This window comes from Oryctolagus cuniculus, chromosome 5 (assembly GCF_051225735.1).
Source record: "Oryctolagus cuniculus isolate XC-2025 breed Fujian yellow rabbit chromosome 5, ASM5122573v1, whole genome shotgun sequence".
NCBI lineage: Eukaryota > Metazoa > Chordata > Mammalia > Lagomorpha > Leporidae > Oryctolagus > Oryctolagus cuniculus.
The window spans coordinates 166,728,136-166,748,398 of NC_142871.1; the positions used below are offsets into that span (position 1 = coordinate 166,728,136).

At 55.6% G+C, this 20,263-nt stretch overlaps 1 long non-coding RNA gene across 1 annotated transcript; it reads right to left on the reverse strand.

The window, feature by feature from the left end:
- Positions 1-4: 4 nt before the first annotated feature.
- On the reverse strand, positions 5-18,666 carry LOC149126854 (uncharacterized). The gene is made up of 3 exons (XR_016234359.1): positions 18,446-18,666; positions 18,140-18,328; positions 5-4,671 (listed from the first exon to the last, which is right to left on the reverse strand). It is a non-coding gene; the product is annotated as an uncharacterized LOC149126854 (long non-coding RNA).
- Positions 18,667-20,263: the final 1,597 nt, after the last annotated feature.

A 20,263-nucleotide genomic window follows, 5' to 3' on the forward strand; every position in this document is an offset into this window, starting at 1 on the left:
GTCCCCCACAAGACTCGCGTGTGAAAGCTTTGGACCCCGAAGTCGTACGTTAGCAGAACGAAGCGGGTGGGGACAACCCAATGATGGCTTCTGAAGGCGGGGCCTCTGGAAGGTTTGGGTTGGGAGCTAAGGTGCAGCCTGTGGCTACAGCCTCGTGGCTTCATAAGGCATCAGAGACATGGACGCACCTGCTCCCTTTGGCTGTGTGCTGCTCTCAGCTGTGGGAACTCTGCCAGCAAGAAGGCCGCGACCAGAGGCCCAGAAGCTAACTACGATCGAGGGTCCTGGGGCCCTCTGTCCCCAGGGGTCGTGCCGCCATCTGCCTCTGCTGCTCCCACCCCACAGAGGGCAGGGGGCTTCTCTACAAAGGCTTGTTATGATCTCGAGCTTCTCTGGGGGAGGGAGGCACACACTGGCCTGAGTCTCACGTTCCCAAATGGCCTTGAGTCTTCTATCAACGCTTCTCACCCGAACCTTGGTCCAAGGGGGAGGTGGGGACGAGCAAGGCGGAGCCTTCCCACACCAGGGCCCGCCCCTCACCCTCCCCAGCAGCACTTGAGTCTGCACATCGATCCTGTCCGGGGGCGTGACGGCCATCGATTCCCTTCTAATGCATTGTTGATGGCACTAATTCTATGACCACATCCTCAGAGCCTGACCTGCTTAAATTCTCAAGGTCATCACACTCATCCATGCAAATCTAGAACCCTTTCTCTCAAGGCCATCACCTCTTAGCTTCTTTTCTCTTTGCCAGTTATGTTTTTAAATCATTCAAGAAATACATGTATGAGTTAAAATCAGATAGAACTACAAGCCTTGTGATGGAAGACGGCACTGTCAGCCCTTTCTGCTATTCCGATGGTTACATCCATAATTCTAAACACAATCGTTCTTCCCGACTTATCCATTCTATTGATTCCTGTGATGGAAAATGGGCATTTGGTCCTGCGTCTCACCTGGGACCCCCAGTCTCCCCTCCTACCTGTGTTTATCCTATTACAACCTGGATCTATGAGTTAATTCATTCCTACACATCTTTCTAAATTTCCCCCTCATTCTAGTAAGCTCTCATTTTTGTTTGCTTGGTTTCTTTGTTATTTCTTCCTAAAATCCTTCACCAGTTACAGGAACCCTCTGAATATTGCTGTTTACCGCCTGATGAAACAGAGCAGGGAACTAACTTACCGATTTCGTTTCTCTTCCAGGATCTGTCGCTCCTAAACCCTTGGTTCCCCCTCTGGACAGGGGCTGGGTCTCCCTCATAGCCTTGGCCTGGGGTCTCTTCCTTCTGCCTGGTGTTGAGTACCATGTTCCCTGGAGCCCCGTCTTCCTCTTTCTTGGTGTACCCCTTTATTTTGGTAGCACAGCCTCTGATAGCTTACAAGAAAGGGTGTGTACGCATTAGCATTTTCAAGTCGTGCTTGACTAAAAACTATTTGTTTTACCCCACTCCAGATAGATAATTTGATAGGATAAGATTCACTCTCCCCTTTTACAAGTCAGATTTTTTTAACACCAACAAAACACCTGGGATAATTACTTACGCAGGAAAAAGAGAGGTAGAGTTAGCTCAGTGTTGGAGGCTCAAGTCCAAGTTCAAGGGCCCCTTGGTTTGGCCTCCGATGAGGGCAGGGGTGATGGCAGCAGAGCAGGTGCAGAGGAATGGCCACACAGCAAACTGGGACCAGAGGGGGCGGGGAGGTGCACCCAACTCGGCTTTTACAGCCGGGCCTGCCACCAACGACTTAGGACCTCCGGCCGGCTCACCGACCAAATACCAAAACTGGGCTGACATTCTACCCTCCTCATACCATGAACTTAGGTTAAAGTCCTACATGAGTTTGGGAGGCAAATCAAGTTCAAACCATAGCAGCCCTGGGTGTCTGGGGCTCGGAGGAGGCCCCTGTGGACTCTGGATCTCCCCCTGGGGTGTTAGGACCTCTGGGCGGCTCCAGGGCTTCTGTTGCCGGTGCTCAGCCTGTGGCCTCCGTGAGCGCACCTCCCCAGCCAGTGCGCCCAGCATTTTGTAGACCTCTCAGCTCAGAAATTCATGCATTTCACAATCAAGTTGCACACGGAAGACAGGTGCACTAGGAGAGAGCCTGTTTGGGTTTCAAAAGCCACAATGCTTCCTCCTAGATATCTGTATTCCCTCCCTGGAGGCAACTCAGACTTCCAGGGAGGACACAGGAGCCCAAAGACTCGGGCCATCTTCTGCCGTCTTCCCAAGGAGCTGGATCAGAAGAGGAGTGCCAGGACTTGAACTAGTGCTTACGTGGGATGTTGACGTTGCCGGTGGTGGCTTAACCCCCTGGGCCACAACACCAGCCCCAGTTGTCTCAGAATGTCACTGGGCCTCCTTTACCTGGTTAGGGCTCACTGTGGTCCTCAGGGGTAGGTATTATTGTCCCTGTTTTACCATAGAGAAAATCAAGGATCAGAACATAAACAGTCAACTCAGGCCTGAACCTGATTTGGACTCTTGCTAACCCCAGCACTCATTTTTTTTTGGTTTTGCTAAAGATGTTCCAAATTTTCTTTTTTTTAAAAAAAAGCATAAATCCGCAGATCAAAGGCTGAACAAACAATCTCAGCTCAGAGTCTAAAACACACAGAGAACCGCACCAGGGCACCTCACAGTCACATTTCACAAACCAGGGACAGGAATATCTTCAGACAGAGCCAGGGAGGGGAAAGACACACGACCAAGAGTCACGAGCCAGCAGAGACCGCGAGGAGCAATGGAGTGATGTCTCTCGCTTGCCTATCTTTTTTATCTACTTGCTTATTTAATCTGAAAGGTAGAGATCTCCCATCTACTGCCCCCCGGCCCCCAGTGCCCACAGCGGCCAGGGCTGGGCCAGGCTAGAGCGAGCAGCCTGGAGCTCCATCTGGGTCTCCCATGTGGGTGGCAGGGACCCAGCTGCTTGAGCCAACACCTGCTGCCTCCCAGGGTGCTCATTAGCAGGACGCTGCAACCAGGAGCAGAGCCAGGATTCGAACCCAGGCCCTCTGATATGGGAGGTGAGCGTGCCAAGAGACACCTACACCTCCACGCCAAAGGCCCCCCCTGTTTCTTTTGTAAAGCCCACCTTTCTAAAGTGCCTCTCTGGGTAGTATACAAGGAGGCTTGAAGGGTGGAGGAAGGCTAGGCCACCAGCTGCTTAGACGCAAAGTCTGCCCCAGACCGGAGATCCTTTGGTTTTTATGTTCCCTTCTGCTCCCTCAGGCAGGACGGTGCATCTCCTAGCTGCACTCAAAACCCAAGCTTCCTAAGGCCAGAGAAAAGTACTTTAAGATTCTTTGCTTCCTCCGTAGGATTCAGCAAGCGTTGATGGCTTGTAGGGTTCATTTTAATTGAGTAGGCGGGATCTCTCTCTGCCCCTTGTGATGCTAGGTTGGGTTGTACCGGCTCCAACCGCATCTCCACAACCTTGGAAGCAGGAAGAGAACACCCCACGGGCCCCTTCCTTTTGTGAAAGATTTCTTGGAGCCAGCATTGTGGCGCACCACGTCAAGCCACCGCTTGCGATGCCGGCAGCACGTATGAGCACCAGTTTGAGTTCTGGATGCTCCACTTCTTATCCAGCTCCCTGCTAATGCAGCTAAGAAAGCAGCAGAGGATGGGCCAAGTGCTTGGGCCCCTGCACCCACCAGGGGGATGCAGAAGAAGCTCCTGGCTCCTGGCTTTGGACTGGCCCAGCCCTGGTCATTGCAGCCATTTGGGGAGTGAACCAGCAGATGGAAGCTCGCGCGCGCTCTCTCTCTCTCTCTCTTCTCTAAAGCATACAAAGGGTTTCTTGTGGGGGTTGATCTAGGTGTCCATCACACAAACACGAAGTATAAAAGGCAGCAGGTGTGGTCCCTGGCCGTTGTCCCCAGTGGACTGCCTTTGAGCCTTGCAGTCAACTCCCAGTCCAGCCGATTCTCTCCCAAGGAGATGTCGCACCGCGCGAACTCTGCGAGGTGGCTCGGCGATGCTGCAGTCTCAGGGAAGCACCACCGTCCACAGCCGCGACAGGAATCTGGAGGAAATGCAGGGAAATGTTTTCCTGATCAGCGACATCTGCAGTCGGAGTCTCCTTCCACGATTAGATTCGCTAGCTTGGTGTCCCGGTTTTGCAACATGGTCATTAATACGTTAAGCCAATTAGAGTCTAAGGAGCGCTCGTGTGTCCGCATGTCTTTTTAGAAGCGCCCACACAGAAGCAGCCTGAACGGGCAGTGTAATGTATTTGTCTACAGTCTGAGTCACCCATTCCCTCGGGATCTCTTCCAGCTCCAGGGAAGGTTGTGGGTTTTTTTTGTTCCAAAACATGTGAGTTATTTAGAAGCAGGCTCCCAGCACAGACGTAACCTGTTCCAGGTTCTGGTTCACGGTTTGCTCGTAGGTGTCAGAGAGGTTAGGATGCGGTGCTTGGCACGCCTCCCAGCTCTCGATCGGTGCGTGGTGGTGAAAGTCACGGCTTTGGTTGCTTTCATCCCGAATCAGGAGTGGCCACGCCTCCGCATCCCTGCCTGTCTTTACCAGAAAGGCGAGGTGGGCAGACAGGACAGACTGCCCTCACACGGCCTTCCGAAGCCACCCCGTCCGGGCACCACAGCAGCAGATCACATTCAGAGTTCAAGGACGTGTCCCTCGTCCACGCTGGCTTAGCTTGGGCTCTTGAGCTGAAAGAGACCAAAGCTCCGTTCAGTCACACAGCACGTTTTTGCCAAGGAGATGTCCTTTTTATTTATTTATTTATTTGACAGGTAGAGTTACAGACAGTGATAGAGACAGAGAGAAAGGTCTTCCTTCTGTTGGTTCACTCCCCAGATGGCCGCCACAGCCGGAACTACCCTGATCCGAAGCCAGGAGCCAGGTGCTTCCTCCTGGTAGGAGAGGTCCTGTGTACATGGTGACCCCTAAGATTGCCATGGAACTGAAAAGTTCCCGTCTCCCAGTGACATGCAACATCATAGTCCCTCATACTACACGCGTGTTTGTGACGATGCTGGTGTGCACACGGCCACCGCGCCAGCCTGGTGTGAAAGCACAGCACATGTATGAAACGCTCACTGACGATCGTACGCAGTGGTGTTACTGGTTTGTGGGCCCATGGGGGTCAGCTTGGCGTGACTGCGGCCATCTTGGTTGTAGCCGTCATCTTGCCCACCGGGTGACCAGGAACTCATCTAAAACCTACAGGTTAAACAAAGTCATGAAATACAGGCCGCCGGGAGCCGGTGCCGTGGCGTAGTAGGTAGAGCTGCCGCCTGCGATGCCGGCATCCCACACGGCTGCTGGTTCGAGTCCTGGCAGCTCCATCTCTGATCCACCTCCCTGTTAATGGCCTGGAAAAAGCAGTGGGAGATGGCCCAAGTGCTTGGGCCCCTGCACTCACACGGGAGACCCTGAAGAAGCTCCTGGCTTCTGGCTTCAATCTGGCCCAGCCCCAGCCATTGCAGTCATCTGGGGCATGAGCCAACAGATGGGAGCACTCTCTCCCTCTTTCTTTCTCTCTGTGTGTGTATATGTGTGTGTGTCCCACCCCCACCCCCCGCCCCATAACTGTGACTTTCAAATAAATAAATAAATCTTAAAAAATATAATAGTCTGCTGAATAGTCTGTCCCAGTTGGCCTTGGGGCAGCTTTGTCGAGCTTAGCATTGTGAACCCCTTCCTGGTGTGGGGGGAAGGGATCCCGGTGTCTTGCTGCCACCCAAAACAAGCTTCTGTCCATAAGTCCCTAACAAACCATGATCCGTCCTTAGGTCCCTAACAAACCAGTCTGTCCCCAGGTCCCTAACAAACCATGATCTGTGCATAGGTCCCTAACAAACCATGATCTATCCCTAGGTTCCTAACAAACCCTGATCCGTCCATAGGTCCCTAACAAACCACAGTCTGTCCCTAAGTCCCTAACAAACCATGATCTGTGCAGGCCTGGGTCTGTCTGCCTCTTCCCCAGCCTTTTGGCTCCTTCCACCTTTAGTGGCCGGTTTTTGTATGTCACTGTGTTCCAAATCAGTATTTACTAAACTATGCTTTTTATCATTGTTTCAGAGAACACATGTTGTACTTATGAAAAATAAATAACTGTAAAACAGCCCCACGCAGGTCCTCCAGGGGGTGTCCAAATGTTCCCGGGGCCGGCGCTGTGGCACAGTGGGTTAACGCCCTGGCCTCCAGTGCCAGCATCCCATTTGGGTGCCAGTTCGAGACCCGGCTGCTCCACTTCCTGACCAGCTCTCTGCTATGGCCCAGGAAAGCAGTGGAAGATGGTCCAAGTACTCGGGCCCCTGCAACCACATGGGAGACCTGGAAGAAGCTCCTGGCTCCTGGCTTCGGATCTGCCCAGCTCCGGCCGTTGCGGCCATCTGGGGAGTGAACCATCGGATGGAAGACCTCTCTCTCTCTCCCTCTCTCTCTCTGCCTCTCCCTCTTGGCCTCTCCTCTCTCTGTGTAACTCTGACTTTCAAATAAAAAACTAAATATTAAAAAAAAAAAAGGAATCATTGTTCCCATAGCAGACGACAGCTTCATGTGTGTTACTGCCCCTTCTCGTGTAGGCCTGGGCTAAAGTGGGTTTGTGTCTTAGTTTCTAACAAAAGGAATTTTTTAAAAAAAAAAGCTTAGGGCCGGCGCCGCGGCTCACTAGGCTAATCCTCCGCCTAGCGGCGCCGGCACACCGGGTTCTAGTCCCGGTCGGGGCGCCGGATTCTGTCGCGGTTGCCCCTCTTCCAGGGCAGCCCTCTGCTGTGGCCCGGGAGTGCAGTGGAGGATGGCCCAGGTGCTTGGGCCCTGCACCCCATGGGAGACCAGGAAAAGCACCTGGCTCCTGGCTCCTGCCATCGGATCAGCGTGGTGCGCCGGCCGCAGCACGCCGGCCGTGGCGGCCATTGGAGGGTGAACCAAGGGCAAAGGAAGACCTTTCTCTCTGTCTCTCTTTCTCACTGTCTACTCTGCCTGTCAAAAAAAAAAAAAAAAAAAAAAAAAAAAAAAAGAATCTGCTTCCTCTGTCCTCACGTGGCAGGACGATGGAGGGGCAAACAGGCCTGGCCCGCTTGGCCCAGCACTGAGGCCCAGCCCCACCCACGAGCCTAACTGTCGGCTGAAGGCCTTACTCCCGCACACGGTCGCACCGGCCATCACATCGAAGTGTGAATTCTGGAGGGAACACAAACACCCACACCCAAGCTTCGCACAACTGACCGCGCAGCTCTTCCTTCTGTTGTGTCCAAACTCCGCTCTGAGCTCTCGCCTGCAGAGTCAAGATCAAGACACTCAGCTGAACTAAGGGAGGCTCTTCCACAGCATTTGATACGACCTTAAAGAGTCCTGCCTTAAAAGGCAGGTGTGGCTTGATTTCAAATACCCATGGGTTTCCTTTTCCTAAACTTTATTTATTGAAGCATGTCCAGGGAGAGCTTGCATTTGAGCAGGCCAGAGTTTGGGGAGTGTTTTAAATCAAGAAAGCAAAGATTTCCTGTCCATCTTTCACTGTATCACAGAAATTACTGTAAAATCATTCCATTTGCTGAACTAGTCTACGGATGTCTTTGTCACGATTCCACAGCTAACATCAATTGCTCTTTTTTTAAAAAAAGGGTTTTTATTTATTTGAAAGGCAGAGTTACAGAGAGGCAGAGGCAGAGAGAGAGGGAGAGCGAAGGAGAGGGAGGGAGAGAGAGAGAGGTCTTCCATCTGCTGGTTCACTCCCCAGATGGCCACAACAGCCAGAGCTGCGCTGATCTGAAGCCAGGAGCCTCCTCCAGGTCTCCCACATGGGTGCAGGGGCCAAAGCACCTGGGCCATCCTCTACTGCTTTCCCAGGCCATAGCAGAGAGCTGGATCAGAACTGGACCAGCTGGGACTCAAACCAGTGCCCATATGGGATGCCGGCACTGCAAGTGGCGGCTTTACCCGCTATGCCACAGTGCCGGCCCCATCAGTTGTTGTTGAAGGAGCTACGAAGTTTGTCAGGAGACCATGAAACGGGGCCAAGGATGGTTCTTGCTGTTCCCCTGCTTCACTAGGCTACAGCACCCCAGGCCTGGCTTAGGGGCCCCCATTTGTCACTCCTTATCTCACCACCCCTCCCAGCAAATTTCCCTAAGGTTTCCTGCTTGGGCATCTCCCATTCGCCCCAAAACGGCTTCTCCAGCCTTCCTGTGAGTCAGCCTCCTCCCGGTACGAGCTCTCCAACTGGTCACTCCTTCCAGGCGTCAGTTTCCCAATAGGCTCCCTGGTGACGAGGGATGCCACGGGCGCTCTACCGGACGAGTCAGCTCCCCCATCAGCCAGCCCACCAGCACACGGTCCCTTCCAGCCCTTGTTCTGTTCCTGCTGCTTCCAGTTTCCACCTCTGCTCTCCAGGATCACCCCCAAATTAGCGCCAAGTGTCCGATTTAGTTTGTTGAAAAAATGATGATAATGGAACCGCAATGTCGCTGGTACAAAGATATCAAGAAAGAGCCTGCCCTAACGCAGGCGCAGTTGTGAGCGTCTTCCTGGCTCCTCGCGCCAGATGTGCTGTCTTTCCCACAAGCACAGTCTCCATCCACGAGGCTGATCTATTGCTTTCAGGCCGGCTTTGCGTGGAAAACAAGTCATTTAAGGGCACCGTAAAAGCTTATTGATTACCGATGGTCCGTTCTGGGCTAGGTACTTAGGCAAGCAGGGCAAAAGGGAAAAATATAAATAAGTCCCAAATTTACTTCTGCAGGACAAAATGGACCAAAAACCAATATGGCAGCTTCCCAGCCCAGATGGTTTCTGGCACTCATTAAAACTCACAAGCAGCCGGCCGAGCGTGTCCTGCAGAGAACTGTTCAGCGTCGCACTGAGGGTCCGTGCCCTGCTTTCCCCGAGGAAGCAGGGAGAGGAAGGCACCCGGAGCAGGGCTCTCCACCGAGAGCGCGCATGTGTCAGCATCGCTGGGGGTGCCGGGCGGGTACAGCTCAGGGGGCCCACCCCCAGCAGCCCTGGGCTGCCTCCCTCCCGGTCTCTGCTCTCCCGCCCAGGAACGGTGCGACCTGGGACAATCCTTTGTTAGGATCTCAGCTTCCTCGTCTTTGACAGGGGAACAATGGGCGTGTTTCACCGCTGGGAGGAGAACGCACTGTGCTCACATGGATAACGCACTTGGAACAACACCCGGCGCGTGGCAAACAGCGTCCTCAGGTATCGGCTACTATGACTTTCCCATTAGTGTTTGTTTCTGTGATGATTCCTCTGTGACCCCAAGTAAGCAAACCTGCTTTGCCAAACGTCTCTGATGTGAACTCACGTCCCCCTCCCAGCTCTGGCAATATTTGCCGACTGACTGAGGCGAGTCGGCACCTGCCTGGGCCTCAGTTTCCCCACCCACAAAATGGGAGGCTTGGCCAGTTGACTTTCAAGGTTCCTTTTTGCGCAACTACAAAGGGACCTCTGCAGGCTCCGGCGAGGCCTTTGAATGTTCCTGGGCTGTAAACCACACCCGGCCGCTGCTTCTGCTCCTGCACGGTTTGCGGAACGCGGTGGAGCCGACCGCCTGTAAACTTGTCCTGCCTCTCCCTACGCTGCGGGGGAAGGAGAGGTCGGGAACACAGCCGGGCTCCGTGTGCCGAGGAGAGGCCGGGAACAGAGCCGGGCTCCCTGTGCCGAGGAGAGGCCGGGAACACAGCCGGGCTCCCTGTGCCGAGGAGAGGCCGGGAACACAGCCGGGCTCCCTGTGCCGAGGCGGCCCTCTGGAGCGGGTGTCACGGCCCCAGTGTTCAGATGAGGAGACTGAACCTGAGCAGGCCGAGTCACCCACCCAGAGTGAGCAGCAGCGCTCCAGACACTGCGGTCTGCACCCTGTGAGAAGTGCTGAGGGGTGGGGATGCAAACAAATGGGATGAGAAGACCCCTGAGGGGCACGGCCAAGCCCCGCGGGCTCCTGGGCAGCTGCCAGCCCGCCTCCTCCCAGCACCAGCCTCCCGGGATCCGCCGATCGATCAATGTTTTCTTTCTTCCGTGGACTTGGGGGTGGAAGGAGAGACAGTCCTTCTTGGAAAGCCCGAGTGAAAGGCAATGCCTGGACTTAGAGAGCCCTCCCCGCCTCACGGGCCTGGCCCCCCGGAGGCCAGAGCTGGAAGGTCCGTTGTCCACATCCCCTCCTAGTGAGAGGGGCCTCTGACCGTGGCCTCTCACCTCTGATCCCACCCCCGACCTCTGCAGGGACACAGGAGCCCCTTTCTGGTGGTCTGGAAGCTTCTGCACGCCCCTGCACTCCGCCTCCTGTGCCCCGAGAGTCGCCACTCAACTGAGAAGGTGCCGCCCGTCTCCTGCACCCCTGGGGGCTTCAGAGAGCTGCACCCTTCTTAGGCATTGGTGGCTGCTGATCCTTGCACCTGTCAAGTTCCCTACACCTTTCTACTTCCACCTTGAGGGTCACTGTAAAACGCTCGTGCCTTCCCCCGAATGGCCCTATTACAAGCTGGGCGGTGTTACTCTCCAAAGTCATGGGTGGAAGCACTGACCCCAAGAGGTAATCGAGTCTTAGCAAGGTCATTAGGATGAACCCTAATCCACTGTGACTGTGTCCTCATAAGAATAGGTGGGGGCCGGCGCCACAGCTCACTAGGCTAATCCTCCGCCTGCGGCGCCAGTACTCTGGGTTCTAGTCCCGGTTGGGGCACCGGATTCTGTCCCGGTTGCCCCTCTTCCAGTCCAGCTCTCTGCTGTGGCCCGGGAAGGCAGTGGAGGATGGCCCAAGTGCTTGGGCCCTGCACCCGCATGGGAGACCAGGAGGAAGCACCTGGCTCCTGGCTTCAGATCAGCACAGCGCACCAGCTGTAGAGGCCATTTGGGGGGTGAACCAATGGAAGGAAGACCTTTTTCTCTGTTTCTCTCTCTCACTGTCTGGCTGTTAAAAAAAAAAAAAAAAGAATAGGGGGGCGGCCGGCCAGCACTGTGGGGTTAAACTGCTGCCTATAATGCCAGCATCCCATATCAGAGCACCAGTTTAAGTCCCGGCTGCTCCACTTCCTATCCAGCTCCCTGCTAATGCACCTGGGAAAGCAACAGAAGATGGCTCGAGTGCTTGGGCCCCTGCACCCATGTGGGAGACCAGGATGGAGTTCCAGGCTCCTGGCTTCAGCCTGACCCAGCCCCGTATGCTGCAGCCATTTGAGGAGTAAACCAGCAGATGGAAGATCTCTCTCTCTCTCTCTCTCTCTCTCTGTGCGTGTGTGTGTGTGTCCTCTCTCTATCACTATGCCTTTCAAAGAAACAAATACATCTTTCTTAAGAAGAGGAGATGAGAGCACAGCACATCTAGACCAGCCAACCTGGCCACCTGAGCGCTCTCTCTCTCTCTCTCTCTCTCACACACACACACACACACCCTCCAGCAAATGCAGCGAACACCTTGGCCTCCTGGGTTCAGTGTTGCTGGTCCTAGGACTCCCCACACCCACACAGCCCCTGATTCTTAGGGGATTTTGCTAAACGGATGTTGCCTGAGTCCATGACTGGGTATCCAACGCCCCGTGTCCTGATGGGTCATGAATGAAGTCCCCGTCCTCCTAACTGGACCCTTGAGATGGACTGGGGCCCTTCCCCCTGCCCTGAACTGTGCTGGAAAAGCAACAGGCCAGGGGGGTTGATGGAAAAGCGGGGAGTGCTGAGAAACTGACCAAGTGCAGCCCATGGCATGCGGAGCCTGGCAGGCACTCCCCGCTGGGCCAGCGACACGGCACAGAAAAGCCACCTCCTATGTGGCTCTGGGACCACTGTGATGACCGGATCAGGCCAGGCCACCTCGTCATTCATGTAGCCCCGACAGAAACAAGGTCGCCATGCCACCCACTGAATATTACCCATCCACGAGTCCTCTTTGGCCTAAAATGACTGCCACGTCACCGACTACATCTCTGTCTTCTCCCAGCCTTTCCTCCTTCCAGAGGTTTCTTGAGCTGCCAATCCTAGATTGGTCCCAATTCAATCTGGAGCCGGGCCCCACTGCCTGCCGCCTGCCCCCAAAACATCCAACCAAACCCCAAATCCAAGCAACCTCCTTCTGAGGGACCCCACTCCTCCCTCTCCCCCCGCCCCGGCTGGCTGGCGGTTGCCTGTGCCTGCTGCAGGAAGCCGGCGCGATCCCGGCATTCAGACAGGAACATGTTTTCTGCAGTCCTGGAGGATGGCAGTGTGAGATTTAGGAAGCCTGGAGGGGTCAGTCTCCCCCCAGGACTAAGAGGAATCATCTGTCCCAGGCCTCTCTCCTAGGCTAGTAGCTGGCTGTCTTCACATTCACACCACGTTCTCCCTGTCACATTCAATGAGGGCCCCCTCGATGACCTCTCTTTCACCCGCTCACCTCTGTGAAGACCTGCTTCCTGGGCTCAGTGCTGTGACACAGCAGGTGAAGCCGCCGCCTGCAATGCCAGCCTCCCACACGAGTGCTGGTTTGAGTCCCACTGCTCCTCTTCCAGCTCCAGCTCCCTGCTAACGAGTCTGGGAAAGCAGCAGAGGATGGCCCAAGTGCTTGGGCCCCTGCCACCTGTGTGGGAGACCCAGATGGAGTTCCTGGCTCCTGGCTTCAGCCTGGCCCAGTTGTGGTCATTTGGGGGAGTAAACAAATAGATCTTGATCTCTCTCTCTCTCACCCCTTGGTTTCTCTATGTCACTCTGCCTTTCAGATAAACAAAATCATTTTTAAAAAGACTTACTTATTTACTTCAAAGAGTTGCAGAGAGGCAGAGGCACAGGTTGAGAGAGAGAGAGCGAGCTTCCATCCGCTGGTTCACTCCCCAGATGGCTGCAATGGCCGGAGCTGTGCCAATCCGACACCAGGAGCCAGGAGCTTCTTCCAGGTCTCCCACAGGTGCAGGGGCCCAAGGACTTAGGACATCTCCCATTGCATTCCCAGGCCACAGCAGAGAGCTGGGTCAGAAGTAGAGCAGCTGAGATACAAACTGGTGCCCACATGGGATGGCGGCAGCACAGGTGGCAGCTTTACCCGCTAACACCACAGCACCGGCCCCAGGAAAATCATTTCTCCAATAGAAGACACTGTCTCTGATTCAGGTCACACTTGGAGGGTCTGGGGCAGGAATTCAATGTACACATTCTGAGGGATACAACCCAGCCCACACGGGTGAGTTATCGACAGGCAGCCAAGGCAGGCCCTGAAAGATTCCGTCCTGGACACGCCCACTCCAGCTTCCACTGCCTGCCATTCATCCGGGGGCTTGTCAAAGGCAGATCTAATTCAGTGGGTTGGGGTAGGCTCTAGGGGTCTGTATTTCTAAAACAAACAGCCAGAGGACGCTGCAGGCCCACGCACCACGTTGAATGGCCAGGAGGAAGGGCCTCTCCTGGGACCCTGCTCTCCACTAGAGGAGGACCCGGCCACCCGAGACCTGACCCATTCTCCGTGCCTCCGTGGGTCCCCTGACCCGAGGCCTGACCCATTCTCCGTGCCTCCGTGGGTCCCCTGAGCCGAGGCCTGCTGCTCTCAGCCATCAGGTCACACTGGGACTTGGGAACCTGCAAAAGTCATGGTGGTCGCAACCCCTAGAAATCCAGACTTTGCTGGTCTGTGATGGACCGTAGGGTGACCCTGCCATTGCACTCAGGGACCCTGCCACAGGTCACAGACTTGCGTTTCCACGGGCGTACCTGTGAGTTAACAAGTGCTCCTGAGTTGTGAGAATTCCAGCCAGCAATTTCAATGGTGGGAAAATACTTGCAAGTGGACAAGTCTTTGTTCTTCAAATAACAACAGAATTAGGTCATTTCAGGGCTTTGTAAGATCATCCCTGCCACAAGGCATAGGGGTACCGAGACGCGGGCTGTAGTCCAGCTTCCCCTATTGAGACGGAAGAAATGCTCTCATTCCCCAAGAATGCACGAAGCGGGGCTCAAGGCGAGGACACGCTCCATCCTGTGGGACACCTGCACTCCTTAAGGGACAGGAAATCGTCTCTCAGGGGCTTGGCAGTGCTTTGGCACAGCGAGGCAGTCTGGGTGACAATAGGGCTGTCTGCCCCCAGCTCTCTAGGACTTGGGGCCCCAGAGGCCACTCCCAAGGCCATGTGCTTAAAAATCATCAAATAGGTCGGCGCCGTGGCTCACTAGGCTAATCTTCCACCTAGCGGCGCCGGCACACCAGGTTCTAGTCCCGGTCGGGGCGTCGGATTCTGTCCCGGTTGCCCCTCTTCGAGGCCAGCTCTCTGCTGTGGCCAGGGAGTACAGTGGAGGATGGCCCAAGTGCTTGGGGCCCTGCACCCCATGGGAGACCAGGAGAAGCACCTGGCTCCTGGCTCCTGCCATCGGATCAGCGCAGTGCGCCAGCCGCAGCGCGCTGGCCGCGGCGGCCATTGGAGGGTGAACCAACGGCAAAGGAAGACCTTTCTCTCTGTCTCTCTCTCTCACTGTCCACTCTGCCTGTCAAAAAACAAAAAATCAAACAAACAAAAAAAATCATCAAATAATATCTGTGAGTGAGTGACATGGACTGGGGGTGAGGGGGTGGGGACTGCTGGGTTTCACTTGCAGAGACTGGCGCAGCTGTAGCGGGGCGGGGGGCGGGGGGCGGGGGGTGAGAGGTCTCGGCCATGGAGGGCACAGAGGAGGAGGTATCTCTGACCTGGACCTCTGCTTTTCTCCCTGGAGCCAGTCTGGGCTCCTGCAACCTGGCCACCTGCCTGCCTAGAGCAGCGTCTCTTCATAAGATGACAGAAATGACAGGAGTGTCCTTGTGGACTCTGCGTCCATCACTCCTGCTGCCTGCACGGTCCTTCTCCCCCCCCCCAACCCCGGGCCCCCAGCCTTGCCTGCAAGTGACCCTGGAAGCTGTCCTTTTCCAGATGAGAAGAGCCGACACCCTTTGGCCACGGGTAGGCATCGTCCAGCTGGGACCGGACACCCTGAATAGATTCCGAAGATCCTGGCTGACATTTTGGAGACCATTTGGTGGTCTAGTGTTGGCTCAGCTAAGCAGACATCTATTTCTATCAGTCCACTAGGAGCTATTGAACATCTACCGGGAGCTTAGAAATCTACTGGGTCCCACTGCAAGAGACACTAAAGAATCACAAAACGCTCTGTGCCGGGAGCAGTTTCCTCCTTTCTTTTGGGAAGCAAAGCAGGGAGGACAGCAGGCAACCAGGGGCTCCGTTGTACTTGGGTGCTGGAGGGAACGGGGGTCTAGGACCACTGGGGAGGTGAGGTGGGGCTTGGACAGCGCCAGTGCAGAAAGGGGGAAGCATTGCTGCGAGGGTGGCGGAGGGAGCAGAGGCACGGGGTAAGAGGGGGCTGACGCCTTAGCAGACCCAGGAAGCAGTCTGCCTGCACAGAAGGGAAGTGCTGGAACTACTGGTCAGCTGGGGTAAATGGGAGTCATCGATGGGGCGCATGTAATCCTTGATAAATAGGTGAGAACTTGGGCTGGCGCTGTGGCTCACTTGGTTAATCCTCCGCCTGCGGCACCAGCATCCCATGTGGGCGCCAGGTTCTAGTCCCGGTTGCCCCTCTTCCAGGCCAGCTCTCTGCTGTAGCCCGGGAGTGCAGTGGAGGATGGCCCAAGTGCTTGGGCCCCTGCACCCGCATGGGAGACCAGGAGAAGCACCTGGCTCCTGGCTTCGGATCGGCACAGCACGCCAGCCGTAGCGGCCATTTGGGAGGTGAACCAATGGAAGGAAGACCTCTCTCTCTCTGTCTGTCTCTCTCTCTCTCTCTCTCTCACTGTCTATAACTCTGTCTGTCAAATAAATAAAAAAATTAGTGAGAACTTCAGTGAGATCAGCTTCCACAGCAGGCACAGCAGCCAGAGAGGACGGGGCGGGGGGCCAGGAGGTGGTGCCGCCTGCGCTGCGACCGCTGGCCGGGGATGGGAAGGGAAACGCCACTCCCAGGCGAGGAGGACGGGACCTGGCGACAGACTGAATCAAGGAAAGAGTGAGGAAAGGAAGGTGTGGGCTCTGGGAGGTGAGAGAGAGAGAAGTTAGGACAAACGTCAGGGGCGTGAGAGTTGGCTGGGAAGCTGTTTCTTCTCCTTCCTTCAGGAAAAATGTTTAGTGAGAGAGGGAGAGGGAGAGGGAGAGGGGGAGAAGGAGAGGGAGGGAGAGGGAGGGAGAGGGAGAGAGAGGGAGAGAGAAGGAGAGAGGGAGAGGGAGAGGGGGAGAGGGAGGGAGAGAGAGAGAGGGGGAGGGAGAGGGAGAGGGGAGAGAGGGAGAGGGAGAAAGGGAGAGAGAGGAAGGGGGAGAGAGAGGGAGAGAGGGAGGGGGGGAGAGAGGGAGAGGGAGGGAGAGAGGGAGAGAGAGGGAGAGGGAGAGGGGGAGAGAGGGACAGGCACAGAGGGAGAGAGGGAGAGGGTGAGAGAGGGGGGGAGGGAGAGGGAGAGGGAGAGGGGGAGAGAGGGAGAGAGTGAGAGGGAGAGAGGGGGAGGGGGAGAGGGGGAGGGAGAGAGGGGGAGGGAGAGAGGGGGAGGGAGAGAGGGGGAGGGAGAGAGGGGAATGGGGAGGAGAGAGAGAGGGAGGGAGAGGGGGAGAGAGAGAGGGAGGGAGAGGGGGGGAGGGAGAGAGGGGAATGGGGAGGAGAGAGAGAGGGAGGGAGAGGGGGAGAGAGAGAGGGAGGGAGAGGGGGAGGGAGAGAGGGGGAGAGGGAGAGGGGGAGAGAGAGGGAGAGGGAGAGAGGGAGAGGGGGAGAGAGAGGGAGAGAGGGAGAGGGGGAGAGGGGGGGAGAGGGAGAGGGGGAGAGAGAGGGAGAGGGAGAGAGAGAGGAAGAGGGGGAGAGGGAGAGAGGGAGAGAGAGGGAGAGGGAGAGAGGGAGAGGGAGAAGGAGAGGGGGAGAGAGAGAGAGAGAGAGAGGGAGAGAGATCTTCTATCTGTCGTTCCCCTGTCCACTTGGCCACAATGGCTGGGGCTGAGCCAGGCTGAGCCAGGAAGCAGGAACTCCATCCAGGTCTCCCCTGTGGGTGGCAGGGAGCCGAGCACTTGAACCATGTCTGCTGCGTCCCAGGTGCATTAGCAGGGAGCTGGATCAGAAGCGGAGTGGCCAGGACTCAACTGGAGCTCAGTCCGATATGGGATGAAGGCATCGCAAGCAACAGCTTAACCCACCATGCCACAGTGCCTGAGCCTTTGATTATTTTTTAAATTGTGGTAAAACGTACATAATAGAACACTTACCACTTGAAGCATTTTTAGATGTGTTGTTCGATGGCATTAAGTACACTCACACTGTTATGCAGCCATCACCACCGTCCACCTCCATCCAGAACCTTCGCCTTCCAGGAATGAAACTGTGTACCCACAGGGCAGGAACACCCCACCCCTGCTTCCTCCCTCTTCCAGTTCCGAGCAACCGCCATTTGACTTCTACTTCTGTGACTTTCATTCCCGTGGGTACCACACGCCCGTGCTTATCCACGCTCAGCTCAGTGGGACCGGGCAGTGCTTTGGCTTTGTGACTGGCTGTCTCACCGAGCACCACATCCCCGGGGTGGACCCACATCTCAGTCTCTGGGAAGCCTCCTGGGAAGGCTGAGTAATGGTCTGCGGGGTGCACCCACTGTGCTCATCCAGTCAGCCGTCTGCAGGCACCTGACTGCTTCTTCCTTTTGGTTACCGTGACTACGGCTGGTTTGGCCATGGGGATACAAGCGTCTCTCCCAGACCACGCTTTGGACTCTCCTGGGTTACACCCCGCAGTGGGATCTCAGGATCCTGGAGGAAGTATTCCATGCTTAATTCTCCAAGGAAGCATCCAGCTGCTGCGCCATCTCACACTCCTACCAGCAGCGGCAAAGGCTCCGATTTCCCTTTACTTCTTTATCTACTCAAAAGGCAGATTGACTGAGAAAGAGGGAGAGACAGAGATAGAAAGAGATCTTCCATCTGATGGTTCACTCCCCACAACAGCCATGACTGGGACAGGCGGAAGCCAGGAGCCTGGAACTGCATCCGGGTCTCCCACATGAGTGGCAGGGGCCTAATACATGGGCCATCATCCGCTGCCCTCCCAGGCCCATTAGCAAGGAGCAGGATCAGAAGTGGAGCAGTCGGGACTTGAACTGACGCCGGCATTGCAAACACAGGCTTAACTACTGCGCCACAGTGCCACCCATGCCCAAGTGCAATTCTGTGAATGAAGCGCAAGAGGAACACATGCGCCTCTTACCTGCAGGGCCTGGCACAGCACGTGCAGGGCTCACGCCGGGGCCCTCTGGGCAGCTGAGACATCGAGGAACAGGAACCAGACCTCAGATGCGTTGACTGGGGCTCCATCGCGGCCCTGCCTCCTGGGGAACCTTCATGACCACCACGTGATTCGAGCTTGTCGTGTGGAGAAACACGGCCTGCGTCGGGGCTGTGCAAAGGCCGAAGTCGTGGCGTGGAGCCCTTCAGTGCCCAGCACGCGAGGGAATGCCCAGAGATGCCATGCCCAGCAGCGGTCTGCCCCTCCCCCTCCCCCCGAGGCACTCACCCCTCGCACCCATCTCTGGCCTCCTGCTAAGCAGCCTCTTCCCATGTTTCAGAAGGGAGACCAAGGACGCAAAGATGGCGACGTGAAGGATTCTCACTCGTGTTGGCAGGCAGTGTACGCCAAAGGCGTCGGGAGGGGATGGTAGGGAAGTGTGCAGTCCTCTGGCCTCCCGGGGGTTCTGGCATCACTCACGGGGGGCTTGCTTTTCTCCTTTGCTAGGCTCTCGGGCACCCCACCCCACGCTCCACTGTGGCGATTTGTCCTCTGTGAAGACAGAACCGTCGGAAGGCGGTCAGCACTGGCCGCACACACAGTGCCTTACACGGAATGAACATCTGGGGAGTGGATGCCCACACACACACACAAATGCCCGGCGAAGGCAGCCTCGCTGGGCGCCACACCTCAGACACCAGACCTTGATCACGGAAGCAAACAGAACAGGAGACACATTTCTTCTTCCTTCTCTCTATTTTTTTTAAAGAAAGTTTTGTTCAGTGAATATTATTTCATAGGTACAGCTTTAGGAATATAGTGGTTCTTCCCCCCATACTCACCTTCGCCCCCCACGTCCCACCTCCTACTCCCTCTCCCAACCCATTCTTCATTAAGATTCATTTTTGACAGGCAGAGTTAGACAGTGAGAGAGAGAGACAGAGAGAAAGGTCTTCCTTCCGTTGGTTCACTCCCCAAATGGCCGCTATGGCTGCATGCTGCACCGATCCGAAGCCAGGAGCCAGGTGCTTCCTCCTGGTCTCCCATGCAGGTACAGGGTCCAAGCACTTGGGCCATCCTCCACTGCCTTCCCAGGCCACAGCAGAGAGCTGGACTGGAAAAGGAGCCACCAGGACAGAACCGGCGCCCCAACGGGGACTAGAACCCGGGGTACTGGCACCGCAGGTGGAGGATTAGCCTAGTGAGCCGCCGCGCTGGCAAGATTCATTTTTAATTAACTTGTACATTTCAGACCAGACAAGCATTTAAGATTGCTAAGGAACCAATGCCCGGTCACCTGTGTGGACACTAGCTCACTCTGCAGGCTCCAGAGGCACCTTCTTCCCTCTGCCTGTCAGCAGTTCCCAGGTTGCATCATAAAGACATGATTGTACCGTCTCTCTCACTGGACAATGCGCTCCTTGAGGACAAGTAGCCCCTCCTTGTTGTTCTCGGGGTTGCCAAAGCCTGGCACCGAGTCTCCCACAGAGGTAGGGCTGTGTGTGGGCTGATGAGCAAGGCAGGGGGCGGGGGGCCAGCAGGGGACGTGCACTCGGGCTCCCAGAGCCAGTGCCGATGTCTTCTTTGTTCTCCCTTCTTCCTCCCGTATCTCATCACTTAGGGGTACCAGAGCAGGCACCACTTAATTTATTTTGGTCTTTGTGTCTGCAAACGCATACATTAGCTGGCTTTTAGAAAGAGGTGGCTATCGGAAAGACTGGGATGCGATGTGCTTTGGATGCTTGGAGAGTCAATTATGGGATTAGAAAAAATGCACTCGCCCCCAAAAAAGCATTGTGATGCTTCCTATTTTTTAATGTAAAGCACGAAGTCAACAGAATTGACTGTCATTTTTAATGCCCTCACACACGACGGAAACCTGTTTGAGATAAAGGATTTTGCAATGCCTGATCAGTCTGGTCTGAAAGCCTCTATGGGCTCCATGTGTATTATGCATTCAGAGCATTTTAAATCCAAGCCCTGCTTGGCCATCTGTTTTGCATTGCTGCCACTGATGGGAACACAAGTTCACGAGAATAGGGCTTTGCCTCCATGGGATGTGTTCTGTCCTGACCCCAGCTCACCTTCGAGCTCAACACAGAGGAG